At 47.7% G+C, this 25,719-nt stretch overlaps 1 non-coding gene across 1 annotated transcript; it reads right to left on the bottom strand.

Annotated features, from left to right (window-relative positions):
* Window positions 1–17,090: 17,090 nt before the first annotated feature.
* On the bottom strand, window positions 17,091–17,195 carry LOC142870759 (U6 spliceosomal RNA). Its single transcript, XR_012919102.1, has one exon. It is a non-coding gene; the product is annotated as a U6 spliceosomal RNA (small nuclear RNA).
* Between the last annotated feature and the right edge of the window lie 8,524 nt (window positions 17,196–25,719).

The following is a 25,719-nucleotide window of genomic DNA, read 5'->3' as shown; positions in this document are numbered from 1 at the left end:
TCAAGCTACTGGTTGGACAGTGGTGCCACTGACTGAGACAACAAAACTTAGAGAGAACAGGCAGGTGAGAGGAGGCACCGGGACGCCTTCACTGGGGATGCCGGGGAGCCCTCCAGGTGGAGCTGGGGGGGGGGTCTGCTGCTCAGAGGCGAGGTCTGGGCCGGCTGGGGGTCCGCTCTGGCCATTGTGGACATGTGGATAGTCCAGATACTGCCCCGGGGGTACAGAGTCTCCCTGCGGGGTGTCCTGTCCTTCCAGAATATTCTGCAGAGGACAAGCTTCTCCTTAGAGAGTCTGGTGACACTCTGACCCCCAAACAGAATCATGTGTTGACCAAACACGGCTTCCATTTCAGCTCCGGAGAACTCATGTGGTGAGGCTGCTGTTTCGAACCTCTGAACTGCAGCAGGTCAAGGAAAGGAAACCAATCTCTCCCCAACTTTATTGGAGCATAATTAACATACACAATTATATAGATTTAAGGTGTACCTGGGATGTTTTGATATGCATGTATGTTGTGAAATGATTACCACAATCAAATTATTTAAAATATCCGTCACTTCACATAGTTACTTGTGTGTGTGTTCATGTACAGTGAGAATACTTAAGGTCTATTCTATTAACAAATTTCAAGTAGACATTATTAACTACAGTCATCGTGCTGTACACTAGGTCTCCAGAACTTACTCATCTTAAAACTGTGAGTTTCTACCCTCTGACCAACACCTCCTCATTTCCTCCACCTCCACCTCTGGTAACCTTCGTTCTACTCTGTTTCAATGAGTTCAACTTTTCTAGATTCCATATATAAGTAAGATCATTGTGGGATTTGTCTTTCTGTGTCTGCCTTATTTCATTTAGCATAATGTCCTCCAGGTTCATCCGTGTCACAAATGGCAGGATTTACTTCTTTTTAAAGGCTGAATAATATTCTTCTGTGTGTGCATCCAATTTTCTTTATTCATTCATCCATCAACCTGTGAAATGAGAGAAAATATTTGCAAACCATATATCTGATAAGGTGTTCAATGTCTGAAATATATAATAAATTCATACAACTCAATAGCAAAACAAATAACCTGATTTAAAAATGGGCAAAGGACTAAATAGATATTTTTCCAAAGAAGACATACGACTGAACAAAAGATATACGACAAGGTATTCAACATCACTAATGATCAGGGAAATGCAAATCAAAACTGCAATGATATATCACCTCACACCTGTAGAGATGGCCATTATCAAAACGTCAAAAGATAACAAGTGTTGGCAAGGATGTGGAGAAAGGGGAACTCACCCACTGTTGGTGGGAACATAAATTAGCACAGCCATTATGGAAAATATTATGGAGGTTCCTCACAAAGTTACAAATGGAACTTTTATATGATCCAGTGATCTCACTCTGAACATGTCTCCAAAGAAAATTAAATCAGTATATTGAAGAGATGTTGGCACCCATGTTCATTGCAGCATTATTCACAATTGCCAAGTTGTTTCCATATCTAAGTATCTGTCAACAGAAACTATTTGTTTCTAAAGTGTATGGGGCCCACCTGGCCACAGCATTGTTTTATTTTTAAAAATAAATAAAAAAATAAAATAAAATAAAATAAAAATTAATATAAAATAAAATAAAATAAAAAAATAGAATCACCTTCTAGGGCAAATTAAGCGTGGATATACTCACATCTGCATATAGTGCTCCATTGCAGATCATGTAAAAATTTCATATTTGTTATATGAAAATGGCTGATTGAACAATTGCAAATTCAAGCAAGTCTTACTTCTTGTTTATAAAAAAATTTTTATACCATTGCTTCTAAATAGCAGTGGGGTAAATAAGATCATTGTTATTTAAGGATAGAGCTAGGTTTGGCATTTGCATTGAGCTTTCTGTCTTCAAAGCAACTTTGTCCCACTGTGTGGCTACTGCATGTACAGTCATTTGGGAGAACTATCACATGTCTCTCTCCCTGGTTTTGCCCAGAACATTCCTGGTAATAGGTAGCCTTAGTGACTCCTTCCTCTTCTGCTTTCTTCCCTTATAAAGCCCAAATGTTATTTCTTTACATTTGTTCAGAGCCAACTAGCAAGACTGCACCCTGGCTGTTCCCCCACCTAGCACAGCACCCGTCTTTCACGTGCAGCTTTATATGTAACAACAAAAAGATTCCTGATTCTACAACCAAACAATACTCTGTGCGTTCAAAGTTTTGCCTCCTAAAATGTGGTTGTTCACGGCAGTGACTGCTTCTGCTTCTGTAGCGCGTGGTATGGCCTCAGGGGCTGCGCCAACCGTCGGAGTGGGAGCATGTGCATCTCCAGCTCCGCTGCTTTAGATCCTGCAGAGGTTGAAAGAAACAGATAGTAAAACACAAAATCCATTAAAATATTAATCCAGCTCAACACGCAGAACCCACGAGCATGCAGCCCTGAGGGGAAATGCAGCTTCCCCAGGACGGGGCAGAAACGCGGCGCTGGCCTGGAGAGCTCGGCGACACGGTCACAAAGCAGACGAAACAGGAACAAGGAAACTACCGTGTTTCCCTGAAAGTAAGACAGGGTCTTATATTCATTTTTCCGCAAGAAGACACCTAGGGCTTATTTTCAGGGGATGTGTTATTATTTTTAAGTACGGTACAACAATCTACATTTATTCAAATATAGTGAAGTCTTCTTCTTCCGGAACATCATCATAACTCTCCAAACCCCGAATTCCATCCCGAATTTCTTGCGACTCTATTTCCTTTAGAACCATTGGCCCCAATCTCTCCTGTCGATCAATAGAGCTGCCACGGGGCAGATGAGAAGGGCTGCTCGCCTTCTTTCCGGCTCTGCCACAACATGCATGGGTTTTGCAGATGCGCTGCGTAGCCACGCCCAGCACTAGGGCTTATTTTCGGGGTAGGGCTCATATTGTCCAAATGCTTCGAATTCCTGCTAGGGCTTATTTTATGGTTAGGTCTTATTTTCAGGGAAACACGGTACTGGGCCTGGAAAAACTGCCCAGCACTTTCTTAGGGGCTTCAGTAATTTCTTGCCCTGGAATGGCCGGCTCAAACGGCCCTGACTGCTTTAGAGCTGCTTTGGCTGTCCTGCAGTGCCCTTCAGCTCATTGTAATACAAAATCCCCACCAGTGGGAAACGCTGACATCGTTAACACAACATGGGTTGCGTAGCAGGGTAAGATGATGGTGCTGTGCCTGCACGATATGTTTCACTGTGAACAAGCGAAGACACAGTGCAATAACTTCGCACTACTCCCTGGGAAGGGGTTTAAGGCAATGCTGCAGGGTGGGCAGATGGGGATTTTGCATGCAAGAAGCTCCTGTGGCAGAAACTCCTCTGTCCCCATGAGCAAGCACCCCGGTAAGTCACCTCTGATAAACTCATCTAACTTATCAAGCTGGTCTTGCTGCAGTCATTCTTTGGTCTCTTGGTTCCCTCCAGTTTGGCGGTTTTTCTGTACTGTCCCAGGATTTTCATGAAACAAGCTCAGCACAGAACCTGCCAGGCATGGCTGATCCAATCCTGTAGCTGAAGGGACGCCGTGTCTCTTCCACTGTCCTCTTGGGAATTGTCCTTGTCATACAGTTTCTTCCTTCAAGCTCAAGAGACTCTGAGAGATGCAGTTGGAAAAGAAAAGAAAATAGGAAAACTTAAACACTCCTGGCTCCCTCACACCTCGCTGCATCCTGATTTCCTCATCGGTAGCGACCTGCAGAGTTTTGTAAAAAGGAGCAGGGCTCTGACCCACCACAGGAAGCCCTGATTTGGCAAGTCTGGAGTGGGCCTGAGCAGCTGTGTGTCTCAAAGTCCCACAACTGCGATGCTGCCCAGATTCATAAGCATCAATCTAGTTCAGCACTTCTTCTCTCTTTTTTTTAAATAGCTCTCAAAATAGTAGCCATAGTTCAGTGCTTCCTAAATGCGACATGCAGATTGTAATTCAATATTTCTGACGTAGAGCCTAACATTCTCTGTGCTAACAAGCTCCAGGAGGGCCTGTGCTGCTGGTTCATGGAGCACACTCTGAGCGTCAGGGTTCTAGATCTGTGGTTCTCAACCTTGGCTATAGATTAGAATCAACCCTCTCCCCCCCCTCCCCGCCAGAAGATCTCATGGAACTGTTGGCCAAGAATCTGCACCCTGCAGCATGTGACTCAGATATTCCTGCCATGAAATTTGATCCTGGGGTTCAGTGGCTCAAAGCCTGCAGAAGGTCAGAGTTCATCAGTCCAGTTACAATGATACTGATGCTCCTCACTCTGCGACCTTACATTTGAGTTTGACCCTGCAGAAGGAAACACTCTAAGACAGGGTGCTGATGAAATGGCTACACAGAAGGACCCAGAACTCCTGCCCACGCTGGTGCTCACTCTTTGTTAGGACCCATCAAGGTCAAATTGCAAGGCAAGCAGTGTGTGATCAGGACCCTCCCTTGTCTTCTCCAAGTTCCTCCCTCACATCCCATCTCCAGTCTCCTCAGCACTTGCCCTGTGGGAACATACAGACCAAGTGCGTCCCAAAACCCTCCACCAAAGAACGACTGACCTGTCTTGAACTTCAGCCCTCCTGTCTGCTTTGTAATAAAACAAATAGACAGCCCAAGTGAGTAGCCCAGGGCTGATGCCAGTAGCCATTGATAGCCCAATAACTCACATCTCTGAGGCTGCATGTTCTAACCCAGAGATGGAATCCTAACAGTGGAACTCAGGCATGTTCTCAATGCCAGTCAGCATCTAGGAGAAACTCAGACTCATGCAACACCCCCCCCCCCAGCTCCACTGTTGCCCCATACACACTTCACTACTCCCTAGGATGAGTCCATGTGGCAGGTGACGATATCTCCATCCCCACACACTCTTCTTACACTGTAACCTTAACACTTCAGCCGCAGAATGATGGTGTCTCTGTCCCCTCCCCAGAGTCTGGCTGGGTCTTTTGACAGACTTGACCGACAAGAATGCAGGGAAAGGACATGCTTTGACTTCTGAGCCTAGCACATAAAAGGCGAAGCAGCTTCAGCCTGCTTCCCTGGGGATGTTCACTCTGGGAACCCTGCCGCTGTGACGTGAAGGCGCCCCAGTCACGTGGAGAAGCTGGTCCAGGCATCTGGCCGCAGCTCTGCTGGGGTCCCAGCCAACGACCAGCACCCACTGCCCTGTTTGGGAGTGAGCCTCCAGGGGGTTCTCACGCCAGCGCCAAGTTGACCGCAGTCTTCTCGTCTTCCAGCGGAGGACGCAGACCCTGCGGAGCGAGGTGGGCCACCCTACAGTGCTGTTCTTTATCCCTGGCTCACGGAGTCCAAAAGCATAGTAAACGGCTGGTATTTTACATCAGCAAGCTGGGGCGGTTTGTTAGGCAACAAATGTAACTGGACAGTCAGAATCAGGGAGAAGAAATCATGCGCTCTCGTCATGCTGTCCATGGTTGGTTTCAGACAGCACGTGAGGATGTGGCCCCTTTCCTCTCTCCTCTGAGGACGTGACTGCAGTGGGGGGCCCGGGGGCCAGGCAGCGTTGCTCTTTTGATGATCTCTCTGCCTGTGATGCACAACTGTGCGTGGCTGGTTTCGTGCTGGGAGCACTACAGACAAGCATGGGCCCTTGCGCTGCGGCTCCATTTCCTCCTGCGATGGGGGGAGCTCTCTGGCTGCCGGTGGTGGTGAACTCGGAGGTCTGGCTGTGGATGCAGGAAAATGGACGTGCTGCCCAGAGTTGGGTTCTAAGCTCTGAGCTGCCCTGTGCATATTCTCATAAATTCTCATAAGAATTTTCCATTAGTACAAACTGGTTTAATGAAAGTCTGTTTTGAGGCTGAAAACCAAAGCTCCAATTGATAAAAAAGAATTTTCCTCTCCTTTGCCAGTTTAACCTATGCATATATTTTCATTATACAGCTCATGTGGAGGGGAGAAGGGTGGGTAAAACAAGAGAGCTATGTATGATGTATCTCCTGGCCAAAATGTCTTCAAAGCATCTCGAGGGCTCCTTGCCAGCACCAGTGGAGGAGATGTTTTTGAAGGAGGGATTCCCAATGTTTCCTTGATCATGCACCAGAGTTCCACACAGGGACTTCTTACAGGCAAACTTAGCCCTGTGCTATAAGGACTGTATTCTGTTCCCCTGGTGAAGAAAGCAGACCGAATCAGTTATCCCATCAGAAACCACTAGGCGACTTGATAATTGAGTTAACCAGAGCTTCAAGGTGTATCTTTCAGGCAGGTATCTCAGATTTGTAGGATCATTTAAACAAGATTCAAACAGTCTCCCTGCATCTCACATTGGTTTCGTATCACATTCAGAGGGCAGTAATTCTTCCCTAATAAAACTGCCCAGATGCTGGCAAAGACATTAACGTCATGAAGACAAGAGGCAGCTACAAAATAAAGAGGCAATAATCAGGAGACAGATGCAGGCAGGGCAGGGACGAGATGATGACGCAGCTCATCCCTGGGGACGGGGACCTGGCAGCCACAGTGTGAAGGCCGGGTCACTCAGACCACCACCTGCCGGGGCTGCACTGGGGCAGCTGCCAGTGACCAGCAGGGCTGCACTAGAGTCTCTCAAACAGGTCTCATGGAGCAAAAGTTTTATTAAAAGTTGCAATGGAAGGAGATTCTGTAGTCAAATGAGTTTTGGAAAGAGGAAGATTTTCAGCTAGTTTTGCATGTAGATTTCTAAACTGATCCGACCACAGAGATATCATTTGCAGGGAAACCTGAAGAAATGCTGATAAGTTTAAAGTGTTATAAATGATTTTCTCTGCATGGTGGGATTATAGCTGAGATATATTTGCATTTTCTTCCTTTTGCTTATCTGTGTATCACATGTTTTGTATAATGACTATATACTGCATTTGTGGTGGGGAAAATATTTTAATAAAATGAAAACCCCTTCCTACGTCAGGCCAGGCATATCCTGAGGACAGGGAACAGTTAGCAGGTGGGACTGCAGTGGCTCCGTCTGGGGAGGTAGGGAGGGAGGCCTGGGCTACAGGACGGGGCTGAGGTGGGGATGCTGCCCCTGTAGGGACTGCCTGCTCCTCCTCCCACTCCACCTTGTATATGACAATTTCTTTTCAGGACAAGAGGCTCTGAGCAGGGGCAGCCCAAGAAGAGCCCAGAATGGCTGTTTCCAACATCCATTTTAGCCAAGACGCTTTTCCTGAGCTCAGGAGCTGAGCTTCTGAGACCCACTCCTGCAGCGATGGTGCACTGCAAATTTTTAATCCATTGCTAAGGACAACTAATCCCAAACTGACTTTAGATAAACAAACAGGAATAGACCCCTTTTCTTTTCAGACTTACTAACATTTGTTTTTCCTCTCCAATTTTGAAAAACGTAATTAATAACAAAACACTTGGGATCCTGCAGCAAAGATAGCTTATGGGAACATTTATTATGCAAACAACTAAATTAATTACATACATTTGCATCCTATTAAGTATTGAGAAGTAAAGCAGCTTTAATAGAATTGGATCTATTTCTACCAAAATGATCTTGGGCTGGGAGGAAGGGTTAGGACAAGATTAACTTGAATCAGGGATTTAAATCCTGCTTAGGAATTATAAGCTTTTACAAAATAAGTTTTTCTTGCCATGACAACAATTTTTTGAAAAATCATAAAAATGAAAAAAATGTTATTAGAAATCACCCAATCTCCACTACCAACTTCAAAGCCGTATTTCTTCTTCCAATACCCTCCAAACATTGATTATGAATTTGTATACATTTTGTTTCATTGCACTATGTCTTACAGATATAATTAAAACAGGGTTGCGCGCTCAAGATCAGCAAATTTTGCTGAAGATTAAGGTCCTAAGATTTTCTGAAGCTCGAAGGACAGTCCTGCTCCGAAGTTCCCATCAGGTGTGGTGGTGCCCACATACCACCACGCAGCCTGCTGGGCAGAGCTCCTGCCTCGGCCTAACCCTGCCCAGCGAGGGGCTGGGCCCAGACCCCACAGCCCACACCTCAGGAGGCCCTGGGCCAGGGGTCCTCAAACCTTTTAAGCAGGGGGCCAGTTCACTGTCCCTCAGACCGTTGGAGGGCTGGACTGTAGTTAAAAAAAAAAACTGTGAACAAATTCCTATGCACACTGCACATATCTTATTTTGAAGTAAAAAAACAAACGAGCAAAAACACCCACATATGGCCCATGGACCGTAGTTTGAGGACGCCTGCCCTGGGCCCTCTGAGCTCGCAGGTGCTCCAGCCCTCAGGCAGGGCCAGCCGGGCTTCAGGCGGTCAAGTCCCCTCTCTTGAGGACACTCTCAGGGGCCTTCATCCACACATCTGCCCCCATCCCACTGCCCACGCCCCCTCTCAAGTCGCTGCTTTCCTTTCAGGGACGGGTTCAGTTCAGGTCCACCCCACACAGTGTTCTTCCCCACCCCACCCTGGCTTCATGCCTTTCTCTCTGCACATCAATGGAGATTTCCACCCTTTGTACACAAAAATTTCCTGATGGCCCTTTGGAAAGAACTCCCTTGGCACTTTCAGTTTGAAATCTAACTCTACATTATTTACAACAGAAAAAAATACTTTTATCCATCATTTCAAATAGGTAATTTCTTTCTTTTTTTCTTTATAGCAGCATAGTTCAAATTTGCTGGGTTTGGAGACAAAAACCCACGTCTGAGTCGTGATTCTACTTTCGTGAATGAGAAGAAGGATCACTTCAACTCAGAATTTGCTCCATGTTCAGCTGAGGAAAAATGCGCACGTAGTTGGCAGGTGGTTTGCCCAGAATGAAGGAGCGCCCACCGTCCTCAGTCTAGCTGGGAGGGCCCGGGGCTCCATGCACTGCAGAGGCGGCGTCCGGCCACGGCCTCACACTCGTAGCTGCAGAAGCAGGTGGCACCTGCCCAGAGCTCCGACAGCAGGGGTCCTAGAGCCAGGCCCAGAAAGGGGCAAGGGTGTGAGTGACCAAGAAGCGCTGCCCTTCACCTTGGAGTGCAGGGTCGGGTGGAGTGTGGTGGGCTTTTGTTAGGCCAAGCTGCAGGTGTTACGATGGCAACAGCTGCCGTGGCTGCCCACGGTGACTCTGGCAGTCCTCCCAGGAAAGGCACTTTCAAGCCACCTGCCAACCAGTGATCGTCACTGCAAGCTTTTGTGGACTTTAGCCCTGGGACCTCCTGGGTTCTGGCAGCAGTGAAGATTGTTAATAACTGTGCCTGATTATGATTGTGTGTTGATTTTGTACCCTACAACTTTACTGAATTCCTTTATAAATTCTAACGGTTTTTCGATAGAGTCTGCATGGTTTTGTATTGTTAATGATTGTTAATGACTAATTTTCTAAATATAAAGAAATTGTACACCCGTAAGAAATTTTTTCCAGAGAGTGATTGAGAAGGCTGAAAGGAAGGGAATACTCAGGTGCTAACATGGCAGGTGTAAGTCCAGTAACTGCTCCCCAAATCCCTTGCATGTTTAACAACACGCAAAACCGGCACCTTCTCTCACCTGCCTCTAACCCCTTATCCAGCTTTCTCTTCTTGGAGCTAAGCCATCCAACACCCCACTTTTCCTAGCTGTTTCTGTGCCTCATCCCTGACCTTTCCCCAAGTATGCTAGCTCTTATTTGACAAGGACCTCGGCCCCCAGACGGATGTTCACTAGTTGCCCTGGGAGTGATGCTTCGGGAAGGTGGCCACGTTCCTTGTGACTGAGCAGCTGTCTGCACCTGAGACGAGACCACATCAGGGGTGTCAGCCATGTGGAAGGGGGCTTGGTTTGAAGGTGGCCGAGGGAAGGTTACCCTGTTCAACCTCTTGTAGGTGGGGACTGTCCAGCACTGTGGGGAGCAGGCCAGCAGCGGTCATGGCTCAGGACCAGGCCAGCTCCACTGCAAGAGAGAGATTTGAGTCTGTCCCTCTGTTGTGGACTAGTCTCATCACAGTGATGTCCTTGCTGTTTGAAGGGACCTCTGTGTTCCAGGCAATCTATTATGAGCTTGCACAATCGAACTCCGGTCATCAAATTAACACCAAAAAGTTGGTATTTTTACCTTCTTCTTGCAAACGGAAAAGGTAAAGCCCCGCATGATGACACACCTGATAGATATTAGAGCCAGGATTCAAGTCCAGGTGTGTCTGAGTCAAGCCTGAGGGTCCCACCAAACACCCTGCCCCCTCTCTGTATGAGATCCTGGCTGGGGTTGGTGTCCAACAAGCACACAGTCTTGCTGGCTCAGATCTTTCCGCCCAGCCCTGGCCTCCACCACCAACTCTCTAACTAACTCACTAATCCTTTTCAAAGCTGCATTTGAAGCAGTGACATTGTTGGTGGCCATGACAATCACCCTGATTTTAAAAGTTTTGGGTATTCAGCCACCTTCTGAAGGGTCTCTTTGAAAGACTCTTTTATGGATTCTCATAGTTCTGGGCAGTTTGTTATGCAAATGAAGCCTCAAAGGGCTCTGTGCTCTCGGCTGAAATGTGTTTGGTAAGATAAGATAATAGTTTATTTTTAATAAACCAAAATAAATCGGCATAAATGAAGATAGGACTAGAAAGGCTACTCTTTACAAAAGGAGACGAGTGAGATCCTTTGAAACTCCATGCCGTGCCGTGAGCAGCCTGGACTCCATGCCCCTGGATGAAGGGATGCTGTTCTTTCATCTTCCGAGTAAAGCTTTTCTTTTCAGAAGAGTCTTTTGTGAGCACGGGGTGGTGGAGCCAGGCTGGGAGCTGAGAAAGGGCCACTCCTGGGGGACTCACTGGCCTCAGTCTCCCGGCTGTGGAGGGTCTTGTGGTCATTTGCTTGGGTTTCTCTTGACATGGATAAATCTGCATTCTGTGCAAATAAGTCACTTTAAAATGTGGGGTTTGTCTTAATCACATGGAGATTTCTATGAAAGCAGTTATGATTGTGTCTAAATATATTTTTCTTTGCCCTGCTCAGCCAACAGTTCCTGCAACCCCTTTCCTCCCCACCCCACCCACCACGCCGGCCAGGTTCCTTACTGGATAGTAATTCTACATTTTATGTCAATCCCTCACTAATCTAAGCCTCTTCTACGTGCTGGGTGCTGACCTGCCGGCCATCCCTTCTGACTACACCGCGCTGGGGTTGGAACTGAAGTTCTCCATCCTCACAGGCCAGGAGGCCGCGCGAGCAGATGGGAGTCAGCACCAAGGAAGCCAGAGCAGCTAGTGTGCTTGGGTTGAGTGAACAGGGATAGCAAGATGCTGAGAACGCTCTAGCTGGCGTGCGCAAGGACCCAACCCGAGGGTAGGGTGTTCCCAGGACGAGCGTGGGGAGCACACTCGGCCAGGAATCGGGACCCCTGCACCCCCAGTCCATGAACTGATGTGGTCCAAAGCAGCTTTGCGATTGGTGCTGCTCTTTTCCACGCCATTGTCAAATTGACCCAGGATCCCATTTGAACCCCAGATATTTTTCTGGCACTCAGTACAGTCAGTCTCTTGGATGGAGAAGAAACAGGTTTAGGAAAGTTCATCTTTATTTATTTTATTTTTTTTCTATTTATTTATTATTATTATTTTTTATTTCAGCATATTATGGGGGTACAAATGTTAAGGTTACATATATTGCCCATGCCCCCCATCCCACCTGCCCAACACCCAATAAATGTTATTCCTATATGTCCACTTAAGTGTTGATCCGTTAATACCAATTTGCTGGTGAGTACAAGTGGTGCTTGTTTTTCCATTCTTGAGATACTTCACTTAGTAGAATGACTTCCAGCTCTATCCAGGAAAATACAAGAGGTGATGTAAGTTCATCTTTAAATAGGTTCAAGAAAGAAGTCCAGGAAGAAGACATTCATAAAGGTGTCACCAGCTACATGTGCCAAAACATTATTGGGATTCCCTAAATGGAGAGTTGTTCTTTTGACGTAGCTCTTGTCTTCAAAAGGAACATGGCCAGGGTCCTGGAGAGGCAGGCGCTCCTCCATGCATGAGGCCCCTGAGACCACCTCAAGTTCCCACCTGATCATTACACAGGGACATTCTTTCAAATTACATGCAGGGTGATGGCAGTGGCATCATAGCCTAGGTGCCTTAAGGACACCTGTCCAGGTTTTAGCAAGGAGGGCCAATAAGGAGGTGAGAAGGAGCTTAGGCAGAGGGGTGGTTTCCTGTGCACTTAGCACTAGGTGAGTTGGTGGCCCCAGATAGGTGGTATGGCCAGAGCAGCAAGCTGAGAATCAGCAACAGTAGTCAGCCCTGGCTAGCAGGCAGAATAGAGAAGGCTTGGGGCCTAGCAAAGGGTAATATTTAGGACTACAAGCAGAACACATAGGACACTTTTCCTCATGCCAGATGTCTGGCACCGTCTCCTTATCATTGACCCCGCCTTCCCAGGCAGTAGCAGAGAGGACCCTGCACATTCTCATCCCACAGCTGATGGGTGTGGGGCTAGCAGGTATGAAATGTACCTTTTCCTTTAGTGGAGACATCTGGATTGCCCTCTGCCCTACCCACACCCCCTGCTGAAATAAGGCTCCACGCTCAGCCTTGCTACTGTCTGCCTGCCACTGAGTCCCGGTCCTGCCCTTCCACAGGGAGGCCTCTCTTCACTTGCATGTGCATCTCTTTCCCCTCCATGGGTGTCTATTGGAAGTGGCTTCCCTGGGTAGGGTGTGAAGATACCTGACAGAGAGCCACAGGGTACAGGAGAGGGGAGTGGGGAGGGTCAGCGTTTATCTCCTGCACTATGGAGGGAGGTCTCTGCAGCGCCTCCAGCCACCGCTCCTGTGAGCCGCCCAGGCAGCCCGCCCCGCTAACGTTAGTGGAGAAGGTGGGGTAGGGGTGCGGTTCTAAGAGGGAATAAATAGGAGAAAGACAGGCAAGGAGTTTTGGAACGAGTTTCCAAAAATTCCTTGATAACTGAACTGATTGCATAAAAGACATTCTGAACTTTCAACGAGCTGGAAATTGTACCAGTAGAAGCACAAGTGTCCAGGGCTATCTGCTACCTCTAGGCAGCACAGCAGAGGGTCACTGGGCTTTGGGTCAGAGGGATATGTGTTCAGTTAACGCCTCCATTCCAGGGTGCTGCCCTGCCAAATTTAAGCTCCACGCTCCTTATCTTTCAAAGGAGGAGAATAATAGCATTTACTGCATAGGGCTGTTTTAAGCAAGAAATAACATTATGCATGTAAAAATCTTAAGCTTCATTATTTCTTAAACAAATGAAGTTTCTTATTTTTATCATGTCCACGTTTATTATGCCCAAGTCATTATTTGAACACTCATGATGGTGCTTGGCAAGTAACAGTCACACAATACATATTCGTAGATCTCTGAAAAACACATGACAAGTTGAGTGAGTGAATGAATGAATGGATACCAAATTACTGTGAAAAATGTTTAGACCAAAGAAAACCTTGCTGAGAAGGGACCAACTCCCATCCCCAGCCCAGTCAGGTAGCTGAGCTGGGGCTTTCCCTGAGCCTTGCAGACGCTGAGGAGCTGTCAGAAAAGGTCTGACTATGTTGGGGAACTGCCTGCTTTGCTGGGGGCATCTCGGGGAACAAAGGCATCCCAATGGGAAAGAAGGTCACGGCTGGTCTCCAGACTCAGAGGGCAAGGAAGCAGGACAGAAGGAGCCCCTGAGAGCACCCTGCCATGCCAGCCAGGGAGGACCCGCAGGGAAGACCTGAGCAAGCAGTGATTCCTCATTCCGAGACTCGCTGGACATCGGTGCTGCACAGCAAAGACAGGAATTTGCTCTTTTCTGGAGCTGAGAAGCAACCGCAATCAAGTAATCAGAGTGATCCCAGGACGCGCCAAGGAAAATTAAAGCTTCGTCTTCAAAATAATGGTGCACTTCCTGCTGAGTGCTGGATCATAGGTGCAATACGTCAGGTCATTACACCTATGAACTTGTTCCTTGGAGGATATTTATGGGTGATAAATGCAGATCTACCTTTGATCATTTGTTTTGACAGAAGGCATCTCTCCAATATCCAAAATTTTGATAACCCACATTAAAATCAAGGATAATTTCATTTAATTATATTAACAAAATACTAATTACATCTTGTTTATTAAATATTTATCGAATGTTATAGAAATGTATTAAATTTCATTAATCACCACAACAACATACATATAAGCATGCCTCCTTATTTGCGAGAATATTTTCAGAAGAGTTAAATAAGCCACATAGGTCATACTTGAAGAAACGAATTGCTAGGAACCTGATTAACTTATCTAAAAACACAAATTTTGATCCATACCACTCACTCCAGAAATAGCAGCTGTTCATCTTCTTCCTGAGAAGCATAAAGTCGGTGGCCTCCATTAATCAGTACTGTTGTTTTGGCTGCCATTGTGGTTATTGTTATCATCATTCATTATCACATCAGGAAGTATGCAGTCCCGGGAAAAGGGGCAGCCCAGTGCCGGGTCTCAGAGGGTCTGGACACAGGATGCAGGGAGAGGAGAGTGAGCAGCGGCGTGTCCACTCGGCTCCAGCCCGCGCCCACCGCGGCTGACGTCGGCGCACACTGCCAGTTTTCCAGCCACAGCATCCTCTTTGCACTCAGGGCTTCCCTCCCCGCTTTCCTGATGTGTGCGTGCACCTGCGAGCACAGGAGGGGCTGCGGGAGACAGGCGGGGGTTGTCGGCACGGCAGGACATGGCGACGCGGCCAGAGGAAATCACACAGAAGAAGCCGGGCCACGCATCCCATCGTTTTCTCAACTTCTACTATGTTCGGAAAGGTTACAAAATCAAAGATTAAAAGGTGTCATTGATGCAATGCACTTAACATGGCCGCTGGCACAGACTGAGACGCCAAACACTCGCACGGTTACTGCTGTTATTATTATCAAGTATCTGATAACTGGGGCGTTCTGCCCTTCACAGGGTCCCCAGATGAGAGCAGGCTGGAGGCCCTCCCTGCAGATGCCGCTGTCTCCTCCTCCCCGTCCTCATCCTCTCCCTCCAGACCCCACGGGACGGAGGGAAATGCGGAGGGCGACTCTGCTCCCCTGGCAAGGGTCCCTGCGGCCTGGGGACTATGGCACAGCCCTGGCATTTGGGGCACTGTCCGTTCCCACAGCTGCCTGCCACAGGGATCTTAGGGGGCCTGTGTGGTTTGTCCCCACCTGGGGTCTTGGGAGGTGGGGCCTAGCTTCGGGGTTTGGGTGGCGGGGGCGCATCCCTCATGAAGGAATAAGAATAGATGTCTTCCCTCAGGGCTCAATGAGTTCTCCCTCTTGGGGACAGAATTAGTGCCGGGAGAGCAGGTTGTTAGAATCTGCCTTCCTGGATGTCCCTCTCTCATTTTCTCGTTTTCTCGTGTGACCTCCACTTCCAGCCCTGGGTGGAGGCAGCCCGAGACCCTGTGCAGAGGCAGCTGCCCAACCCCCAGCCCAGAGGCCTCTTTACTTTACAAAGTACCCCGCCTCAGATATTCTGCCGTAGCAACACAAGACGGACCAAATAAGTAGATTCGCCTGTAAAATAAATTAACAGCAGAGAACAGCCAAGGTGGAGGCCTACTCCCCCCTCACCGTGCCTGGTGCCCCAGGAGGAGCAACCCTGCCGCCCTGCTCCTCCCTCTCCTCTGCTCCTCCGGGTGTGGCCGGCAGTCCTGGCTGGGACTGCAGGACTTGCTAGGGAAGGCCGAGCGAGGTCCCCTTGGGCAGCTGGTAATTTCAGACGCGAACTCACTGGTTCCGCTCTCCCCAGCCTGCCGTTTGCCCCTCAGGAGCCGCAGCACGGGCGGCCAGCCCAGCCCTGGAGCCTGGGAATGGGCAGATCGCTGGCGGATCAGCCTCCCGTGTCCCAAGCAGAGCTCCGTGGGAGGCTGGGCCGGCTCTGGCGGCTTGCAGGGCGATGTGCGTTCTGTCTGGACTGTGAAGCTGGGGCGTGGGAGCCAGCACGGCCGGGACAGGGGGTGTCTCTGGTTCTGACACCGTCTCTCGTCCTCTCATCATTTATCTGGTTAACTCAAGTACAGGAAAAGAGGACAGTGCTTGATTTTTCCCTTTACCTACCAGTTTTTAAACTTTTTAGTTGGTTTGGTATCAGCCTTAAATGGTCACTATGTATATTTGTAGTTTTTTTATTTGTTTTTAACATTATTAAGCACTCATGGATTTAAACCTAGTTTTTGTCTTTCAATTCACTGCAGTTATTGATGCTAAAACTATTTCATCTTTGCCCAGAGATCCTTCGACAAGTGGGTTCCAGAGTCCTTTCAACAAAACATTGGTCGTTGATCACCTCCTTGCTATCTGTGTTGACAAGGTGCTCAGGCTATTTTTAATTATTCCTAGACCAGGAATCAATCTTTTATCTAAGAAACTCTGATTGTTTTAATGATGTTTCTAGTCTCTTGGCCTTCCCAGTGTTTAGAGCTAAGCAATAAAGAAATTTTGAAGATCAAATACATCAGGAATTTATGCTGACAATTCCGATTTAAATTTCACTTAACCTCTTCAGTCTTGTGTCTATAGCTTCTTTCACCTCTGCCAAAAATTTCCCAACTCTCAATGATATTGATAGAGTTCATTATTTACTCTTTATTAGAATACAGTAAAACAGTTACATGTAAATAATATCATCACCAACAAATACAATAACTAAGTAAAGTGTAAGACATGTTCCCGGTTATATTTGTACTTATAGTGTATCCTGTGGGCATGAGCAGGAAAGCGCTCTGTTTTAAAGTTACCTCAACACCACTTCGGTGCGGCGCTCACCGGCCGCGAAGCCGTGCCCACCGCCGGCACTCAGTCCCACGGCGGCGTGGGCTGCGCATCGACGACGAGTCCCTTTTGCTCTCGTGTGATGAGGAAAGCTTGAAAGCACCGAAAGCTTGTTTTACTTTATAGGCAGCTTTACTTGTAACGTAAATCAGAATAGGTAACATATACATATGTTTTTATTACGTTATTTTTAAATGTTCACAATTTTATTTTGAAAAATGAAAAATTAGAAAAGTCACATCACGGCTGTCGGCCATAGTCACTGTGTGCGTTCATCTGTGGCTATTGACTATAGTTGACGCTGGTACTGAAGTGGTTAATAGTGTGTCTTCTTGGGGCTTTCTAGATACAAGATCACGTCAGCAAAGAGAGATCACCTGACCTCCTCTAGAAATATGGAACGCTTCAGGAATCTGAGTGTCCTCCTTGCGCAGGGGCATGCTAATCTTCTGTTATTGTTCCAATTTTAGCATAAGTGCTGCCGAAGTTGGCACTGTTTATCTTATTATTGAGTTAGAAGAATCCTGTGTGTATCTGGACATAGCCTTTGTAAGATTTACGTATTATAAATACCTTTTCATTATTCTGCAATTTGGCTTTTTGGTTTCTTAACAGTCTTTAGCACATTAACTGCCATCAGAGCTGTATTTAACTCACTCCAGCTCTGACCCCGGGGCCACGTGAAGCACATGTGAAATCTTACTTGTTGATGTTCTTACTATTACAATTAATATTGACAATTTAATTCCAAAATGTGGATTACATGAATAGAAGTCAATAAATTTCATTTTTCTATTTATGTTTACCTTTAAATTACACCCAAAGTTTTTATTCAATTTTCACAATAAAACATTGTGGCCCCAAGGAAAAGTTTCTGATTTTTGTGTGTGTGTGTGCCAGTCACTGTGTTAAAAGAGGAAAAGTCTTTATTTTGGGCTAAATACCAAGATATCAAAAGTTTATTTTGTAGTTTCTGATATACAAAGGTCACAAAGATTTTCTTCTTTATTTTCCTATAGGAATTTTATAATTTCAACATTTTCATTTAGAGCTAGAATCCGTTTCAAGTTCATTGTTGGGTATGGTGTGGGTGAAGAATAAATATATACGGACCTATTTCTGCTCTCTCTTTCTTGCTAAGTCATCTATATGTGTTTCCCTTCTCCAGTACTATGCTGTCATGGTTAAGTGTAGCTTTATAGTTATTCTTGACATCAGGAAGACTAAGTCCTCCGACTTTGTTCTTCTTTTGAAAATTGCTTTGGCTATTCTAGGTTGTTTAAATTTCCATGTACATTTTAGAATCAGCTTCTCAATTTCTACAATATTGTGCTTTAATTTTGATTGGGGTTGTGTTGAATATTTGGTTCAATTTCAGGAAAGCTGACATCTTTACTTTTTTTTTTTTTTTTTTTTTTTTTTGAGACAGAGTCTCACTTTGTTGCCCAGGCTAGAGTGAGTGCCGTGGCCTCAGCCTAGCTCACAGCAACCTCAAACTCCTGGGCTCGAGTGATCCTTCTGCCTCAGCCTCCCGGGTAGCTGGGACTACAGGCATGCGCCACCATGCCCGGCTAATTTTTTTATATATATATATCAGTTGGCCAATTAATTTCTTTCTATTTATAGTAGAGACGGGGTCTCGCTCAGGCTGGTTTTGAACTCCTGACCTCGAGCAATCCGCCCGCCTCGGCCTCCCAAGAGCTAGGATTACAGGCGTGAGCCACAGCGCCCGGCTGAAAGCTGACATCTTAATACTGAATTCTTATAAGCCATAAATATGATATATTGGCCATTTATTTAAGTTTTCTTTAATTTCCATCAGCCACAGTCTGTGATTTTAAACAAATGTGTTATGTATGTCATTTGCTATATTTATGTATTTTTAACACTACTCTAAATTTTTTATTTATTATTTAACTTTCTGATTATTTTTTTACCTCTGATATATAAAAATCTGATTGATTTTGTAAATTAACCTTGGATTTTATGATCTTCCTAAATTCACTAGTTACTCTTGCTAGGATGACCCCCACTATCCTTGACAGCAATCCCATTGAACGCCTTTGAGAGTTTTTGTTTGTTTGTTTGTTTCCCAGTGAAAATCACAAGTTGAAAAATAGCCCTCTATTCTTTTGGGCACATCAATGCCCAGCTGATGAGACAAGAATTGCCGTTTGACAAATTTCAATTGGACTTGTTTTATGCCTTCATATCTTGCAGCTTGGGATGTTAGCAGCTGACTGGCACTGACAGCCTTGCATACATTCAGAGTTTGCCAAACAGCTCTTCCCACGATCACAGCAAGCTGGACAAGCCAGGAGGGCAGGAGACACTGATGTCCTGACAGCCCAACTCCCTGTCCCTTCAAGAGGCCTGAGGAGCCAAGGGTGGGATCTTGCAAGCACATGATCCGTACTTTGCATTCCACACTGTTCCTGCTCCTGCTGTGAAAATCCTTACTACTTTCAGAAATATACAAGAAAAACAAAACTGTAGCGTGTGCCTTGCTGCAGTGTGGGGCCAGTTACCGAGATGAGGCTGTAGATTCAGGAGTCTGCCGTTACTGGCGATTAGCTGTCTTAGTCCTAACTATTCATTCAGTAGCGTGAATCACAGAGCCCAGCCTTCTATCTCAGAACCGTTTAGTCCATTCTCACTCTGTCCCCAGGTACCTACTGCCTCATGCCCTCAAACTGCATCCTGCTGTATGCAGATTCCACTGTGCTGTTCCTACTAACAAATGCACCCTCTCTGGTCAATACCACAGACTCTAGACCTATCCTGAACCCTGCAACAATTGCATCCGGCCTACTTGCCATGCAGATAACTCAGGGAATTGCTAAATTGTTTATTTATTTATTTACTGTTAAACTCTTTACATTTCACACTGCAATAGTGGCTCTGTGTTATCTTGGCCACTTTGCAGATCGATTGCTGTGCAAACATGAAGACAATAGTCTAAGAGATTAGAAAAGGAAAGTCTTATAAGCCATATGGCTCAGAGACTCCCTATCCTAGGTAAAATGCCCCTTCTGCCTGGGCCCTGCCTTTTTTCTCTCAGTAAATGGTGCTACCTTCTTTTTTGTTTGCTGAAGCCCAACACACCCTTGGTTTTGTTTCCTTCCCCCCGACCCCCCTGAGGTCCAGAAAGCTTAGCTCCGACTCCAGAGAGGATCTCGGGTCTACCTGCTTTTCTCTGTTTACTTTGCTACTGGTCCAAGCCCTTGTCCCCCTTCTGAATTACTGCAGCCTCATCCCAGCTTGTCTTCCTGCTTCTGTGCTTCTTGGTAAGAATTCATTCTCCACCAAGGCAGCGGGAAAGCAGATCAAACTACACTGCCTCCCGATTTAAATCCCCGCAGCGGCTCCCACTGGAGGCATCTGTGCCCCTGATGACCTGCCAGGCCCCGGTGACCTGGCCCTGTTGTCTCCCAAGTCTCACCTCCTGCCCTGCCCCTCCCTCGCAGACTCCAGCCTGAAACACCTGCCGTCTCGGGGCCTTGCATTTGCTGTTTCCCCTCCAGACCTTAGAGAGCCAGGTCTTCCTCGTGCTTCATGGTCCCGCCCCATGTCACCCCGGACCTGAGTCCCGGAGTCTGCTCCTCTCTGTGAGGGAGCGCAGCCCGCCCAGCACCTGCCCCTTATATTGCCCCTCATGGAACGTTCTCCACGCCAGTATCATCATGCTTTCTAAAGTTTCTTTTCTCGTTTGTGAATTACCTCTGCCTACCAGAATGCAAGCTTCCTGAAGGCAGGACTGCGGGGCTTTGGCGCCCTGCTGTGCCCCTCCACCAGGGTCTGGACGGCACCTAGGGGCTCACCACACTCACCCACCGGATGGATGACGGGAGGGTGGAAGGCCCGGCGGAGAAGCCGGTGTGGCTGTGCCTGGGAGGACAGGTCCTTGTGAGGCAGCAGCTGCAGACAGGCGCACTGAACACGGGGTGGCGGCCAGGCAGGGGCGTGTGGAGGCGCATTGAGGCGATGGGGCGGAAGTGAGGGAAGTGGAAGGGGCAAGGCCGCTGTGGGGTCTCAGAGCATGTCTACCCTTTGTGTCTGCTCTGCGCTGAGCCGTGTCCCTCCACACGCTGAAGCCCTGAGCCCCGTGCTGCAGAATGTGACTGCATTTGGAGACCAGGCCTTTATGGGGGCAATGAGTTACAGTGAGCTTGTCAGGTTGGGCCCTGATCCAGCCTGGCTGGTGTCCTTGCAAGGAGGGGGAGTCTGGGGGGAGACACGAGGGCGCTCACACACGGAAAGGCCACGCCAGCAGGCCGTGAGAGCGCAGCCGTCCGCAGGCCAAGGGGAGGCCGAGGGGGAGACCAACCTGCTGCGCCTTGATGGTGGACTTCCAGCTTCCAGGACTGTGAGAAAATAAATTTCTGTCACTTACGCCCCCAGTCTGCGGTGCTCTGTAATCGCCGCCTAACACGGCACCGTGGAAATGCCCTGCAGCCCCCGCCATGCGGTTCAGGGCTCACACCCAGCCCTGCAACATCCAGGGATGGCCGCGTGTCCCGTTTGACAGTGAGAGTTCTCCCTCCCCTCGTGCGCCTGGAGGGCTCAGCAGAAGGGTGCGAGTCACGGAGCCCTCAGGGGAGAGGTCATGCCGACACAGGGGGGCTCAGGTCCCCTCCCCTGGCTTGGACTGTGAACCCCAGCTGGGACCCTGGCACCCATTTCCTGGCACAGGAAGAACTGGGTCAACACAGAGTAAGCAGAGCAGGAAATGCAGAGAAATGAGGGAGAGGATATGATTATTATTTTTATCAAAGTATGTTTAAAGTCCATTTCATTCCTGGGCTTTTCATTTTCTTAAGCCAGTAATGATCTGGCCTCATTGTGACATTGGAAGTTCCACTTTCCAGCATTACCCATGCTATTTCTGTTAAAGTTTGGTGTTTATCCTTCCAGACCTTTCCTATTAATACACAAGGGTCCATACATAATTGAATACAGGGACCAAACCAAATATAGAAACAGATATAGAAACAAATGTAGTGTTTTATAGTACATGCCCCTCTGTGCCACTCCACATAGATCCACACCATGAGGGTCACACAGGGCTGTGACTGAGAGACAGACGCCCTACTGCCCCGACTCACCTTCCAGTCTGCTGTGATGTGTGACCTTGAGCAAGACACTTACCTTTCTGGGCCTTAGTGTCTTCAGCTTTAAATGGAAATCATAGTGGCACGTACTTCTCAGGATGGTGCAAGCCTCACATGAAAGGAGGCAGGAACAAATAACTTTTCTAGTGAGCTTTAACTGCATTTCTTAGTCATTATTTTAAAATATTTTTGTTCAGAGAAAAGAGCAGAAATCTCCCTTTGCTGGAGCCTCCCTGATGCACTGGAAGTGGCGAGAGACCCGGGCCGTTGCTCCCCTCCCGTCTGGGCACCGGCTGTAGGAATCGGCACCCTGGGCCCCTGGTGTCCTGGGGAAGGCGAAGGCCGTGGAGCAGGAGGTAGCCAGGCAGAATCGGTGTTCCTGTTCAGACCCGGGAGGAGACAAGAAAAGGAGACTTGCAGACCACCCTGTGCAGGCAGGAAAGAGCTAAATAACTGACACTTTCTCCACTGCACGCTTCCACATCTGACAGTGGGGCGGGGGCTCCGCACACACAAAGCAATTCATCAGAGACACCTAGTAGGCGTCTGACAATTGAACCAATTGAACTCAATTCTGACACTAACCAAAGTCAGTGCAGACCGCACAGGTGAAGGGCACAGTCCACAAGACGCCCCCACCCCAGAAGCCAGTCACAAGCCCCGGTATCCAGGAGCGACCCGCTGTGCATGGGGCTCCTGCCTCCCCTCCTTGAGTCAGGTTGTTTGCTGGAGTGGAACTTAGGAACGGCGTTACTTACATCTACGAGTTTAACACAGAGGGTATTACAAAGGAAACACATGGGCAGCCAGGTGGAAGGGGCGCACAGGGCAAGGTGTGTGGGAGGGTGTGGAGCTTCCAAGACCTCCCCAGACGCCCCCATGCTCAGCAGCCTGGGCCGTCTCGGAACCCGAAGTTCAGGAGTTTTTATGGAGCCTCCATCACACAGGCACGATGGAGGATTATTAACCAAATCTCCAGCCCCTCCCTTCCTGAAGGACGGGGGTGGGGATGCAAGGTCTGAGCTTCTGATCACAGCTCGGTCTTTCTGGGGACCAGCCCCCACCCAGGAGCCCACCAAGAATCGCCTCGTGAGAACACTGGACACTCCTGTCACCCAGGAAATTCCAAGGGGTTAGGAGCTCTCTGTCAGGCACCGGGTCGAAGACCAAATACTAGAACTAAAGATGCACCTTGCGCCCCCATTGCTCAGGAAATTATCAGGTTTTTAGGAGCTCTGTGCCAAGAACTGGGGTCAGAGACCAAATATATATTTCTTATTATATCATGATTTCACATACACCTTCAGGAGTATGGAAACATTCTTACGGTAAAATAGGAGAGGATACTTATAAAAGTTACCTAGAAAAGTGGATGGGCAGGGAGCGGGCTGGCTTCCACGGGGCAGAGAAAGGTCTGAGGCCCAGACACAGGGAGGGTGAATGAAGCAGATGCAGGGGCCAGAAAGCCCTTCCCGAGGACGCTCTCCCAGCGTGGGATTCCATGTGTTTGGGCTGCTGGTTTCCACTGTCCGGGGACGAGTAGCACCTCTCCTGGGGCCCTTAGCCTCCAGCTCTAAGCCTTGGCCGGGCCCTGCAGAGACGGGGGGTGGGGGGTGGGGGCGGTCTGTGTGCAGACTGTGCTCTCAGCCAGACACCAGCCCTCAGCGACTGCTTCAGACGGCCAGAGGGAGGGCATTGGTCAAAGCTGGCCCGAGAGCTCCTTTGGATATTGGCGGGATCGACTCTCGTACAGTAAACTCGTTGCTTTGTGACAGTGCTGGGGACAGAGGTCTGAGAACTGACAAGCTGGGCGGGCTTGCTGCCAGGAGACCCAGGCCCGCCTCTCTCTGAGCCGGAAGACCCGGTCACGCCTGTGGAAGCTGTCCCCTCGCCACGCAGCCCTGTGCCTGGCAGACGGCCAGGGAGGAGGGTGAGGCAGGGGCCAGGTGCCTTTGTTTCCTCAACATCTCTTGCAAATATTTAGTTGTTTTTCGATCACCTTAAACATTGAAGAGAATGCAGGTTTCGGGCCTGAAGGGCTGGGCTCTAGCTATAATCTCTTCATTTCTGAAATCACCCTTTTCTTGTTGCTGTCTTATTTTGTTTACAACAAAACTTTTTAAAAGGCAATACTTTGGTGGGTGTATTAGGAATGCAAGAACAATGACTGAGAGAGTTAGGCCTCGAAGTATCCTTTTTCTTTCTCCTTTTATTTAAAAAAATTTTTTTTGTAGTAAGAATGTTAATAAGGTCTACCCTCTTAATGGATTTTAAGCACACAATGCAGTATTGTTATGCACAGTCACAGTGTTGCACAGCAAATGTGGAGAAATTACTTATCATGAAGAACTGAAATTTTATGCCCTGTGAGTGGCAGCTCCCCATTTCCTCCTCCTCCCAGGTCCTGGCAACCACCATTTTACTGTTTGCTTCTACACGTGTGACTTGTTCAGCTGCTGCACAAAAGAAGAACCATACAGTGTTTGTTCTTTTGTGACTGGCTTATGCCGCTCAGCATAATGTCAAACAGCCTTATTCAAACCCTGGCTCTGCCACTTTGGTTGTGTGTGAGCAGGTGAGTTAACCTCTGTCCATCTCAATTTCTACATTTCTAAAATAGGGATAATTGCAATACCTACCTTAGAAGGTCCTGCCATAGATTAAATATGAATATATGCTAAATGCTTAACAATGCCTTTCATTTAAGCAAAAAACTGTGTCTATTGTTACAGTTACTGTGCCGTATGTACCTGAGATACAAAGATTGCACGCAGCCACTGCCCTTCCCCTTCTGGGAGCTTGCAGCTTAGTGCCTTGTGAAAGCAGGGCGGGGCACTCAGGCAGGGGCCTTTACCAAATGTGATCCCTTACTGGGAAACTAAATACGGCAGACCTGGTGAGAGCGCTGGCCCCGAGCTTCAAGCTGGTGAGATGCTGTTCTGACAAGGCGGCTGCAGAGCAGTGGATGTGCGAATTGGATTCTGGGTTTCTGACAGCGCTCCCAGTGGGAAGATGTTTTTTTGGTTGATTCTACAAATCATCACATGCTGGAGCTCCTATGTTATAGGGACACAGAGTATTTTAAAAAGCCCCGTCATTCCTTCTACTCCAAAAAGATTTTGAGGTGAAGAAATTCTGATCCTTTGCCAATTGGAGGTTTGGTTGAAAACAATAAAAAAGTTAGAAAGTTTAAATCTATTCAACAAATTAATTGATAATGTGTAGAAAAATGAATAAGAAACATTGAAGGGACACTATCTTTTTAACCTTGAAGAATATAAAAACAAAGTAAACATCAATGGGGAATTTATTTGTAAATGAGACACTAAGACATATACATTTGCATGTTATTAATGGAAATTGCTTCCTGAAATTACTGTGAAACTTGAATATTAAGTACAATAATCATGTAGTCAAAACAGCAGCTGTGTGGGAAGGGCAGCAACTGGGGGAGAGGGGCAGTTGTGGCTGCCTTGAGTGGGGTGACTGCTTCCTTCCTATCTGGCGACATGAATTTCAGTCTGGGAGTGAGCTAACTGAGATGTCTGTCTGGGCTCGGCTTAAGTCCATGTGAGAGAAAGAAGTGATCAGGTGAAAATGAAGAACTCCACCTGCCCTGCAGGTCGGTTCACTCTGGTCTGTGTCCGAGTGTGTGCGTGTGCGCTTGCGAGCCACTCACCGTTCTCAGCAGTTGTCTTCACTCAGTACCTGAAGCCCTTGATACCGACGCCATGGCTCCCCATCGCTTTGTAAGCCCGTTCCCTCCGAGGCTCTCCCTTGCCTGTCCCCACTGTGGGTGGCTGCCGTCCACTGGCATCCCGGCTGCACTTCCCTGCTCACTGAAAACTTCGGCACCTGCTCGCTTTGTCATTCCCCACCCAGCTCCTGCCATCATTCCTGGTGGCTC

The sequence above is a fragment of the Microcebus murinus genome, chromosome 4 (assembly GCF_040939455.1).
Source record: "Microcebus murinus isolate Inina chromosome 4, M.murinus_Inina_mat1.0, whole genome shotgun sequence".
Taxonomy (NCBI): Eukaryota; Metazoa; Chordata; class Mammalia; order Primates; family Cheirogaleidae; genus Microcebus; species Microcebus murinus.
Note: the sequence above shows the minus strand (reverse complement) of the source record. Positions and strands in the feature narration are given on the sequence as shown.